This window comes from Tupaia chinensis, unplaced genomic scaffold (genome assembly GCF_000334495.1).
Source record: "Tupaia chinensis unplaced genomic scaffold, TupChi_1.0 Scaffold000429_1, whole genome shotgun sequence".
In the NCBI taxonomy this organism is placed as follows: domain Eukaryota; kingdom Metazoa; phylum Chordata; class Mammalia; order Scandentia; family Tupaiidae; genus Tupaia; species Tupaia belangeri.
In genome coordinates, this window is record NW_006159934.1 from 6697112 (window position 1) to 6698157 (window position 1046).

Sequence of the window (1046 nt, forward strand, 5' to 3'; positions counted from 1 at the left end):
ACGGTAGCAGGGTAGAAGGGCAGGCTGGAGCCTGCGGAAAGAGGAATCCCTGGGCTCTGAGACGCTTTCTGGCCCTCTGGGAAAAGAGTCTCCTTAAAAACTGTGACGCCCGTGCCCTCACGGATCTTAGGGTTTTAGAAGTGTTCAAAGGAGCATAAGAGAGATTGGTTGATCCAAAATAGAGCATAACTGAGACCCAGAAGTTAAACAGCCATTGTCACACAGTGTAAATGGTCGACTCCCACATGGAATCCAAGTCTCATGATTCCCATCTCAGGAATGTTGGAAACAAGCTATCAATTAATGACTGCCTTCGTATCCTGGGTGCACCTGTGGCGTAAGGTGCAGCCATTGAAGGAAAAAGAAAAAAATATATATATATATACTGTGCTGTGTCCAGGAGGCAGGCCTGGATAGGAGCTTACCATCTTTACCTGTAATTCAGTGAAAACACTGGCTGTCTCTCCCCGAAATAACCATTCATCTAGGTTTATTAGTTTCCTTTGTCCAGTGTTGTCAATGATTACTACAATGTCTTGAGTCTCCACATTTTGTCTCCTTGCCCCTTTCCCTCTCTGGGTCCATTGAATTCCCCTTTTCTATTCTCAATAGGATAGAGTTTGGGCCTAAAATACCAGTGGGGTGGAAAGGGCAGAGGAATGAGAATTGCCTTGGAGAAGGAAATAGCTTGGGTAAATGGAAAATTATGGATCACACGTTTTCCTGTGGGCTATTAGATTTTAGGAAAAAGTAATTACACCATATTGTGTTTTCTGAAGTTAAATTGTACAAACTTGCTTAGTGTCATACAGATTTTCCTTTGTAGATGTCTATCAGAGAAAAGTACCATCATGTTGTTGCCCTGTTGAAGTTGTTACCGTACACCCTGCAACCAGACTTGAATTTGAACTCAAGAACGTGACTTTAGGCATTGTCTTCCTGTTAGTGATTGCAGGTGATAATCATTTTGCCAAGCAAAATTGTTTGGGGTGACAACATACCAAGGAATATATAGCTACTTCCTTCAATAAATCTGCCGTCTTCTG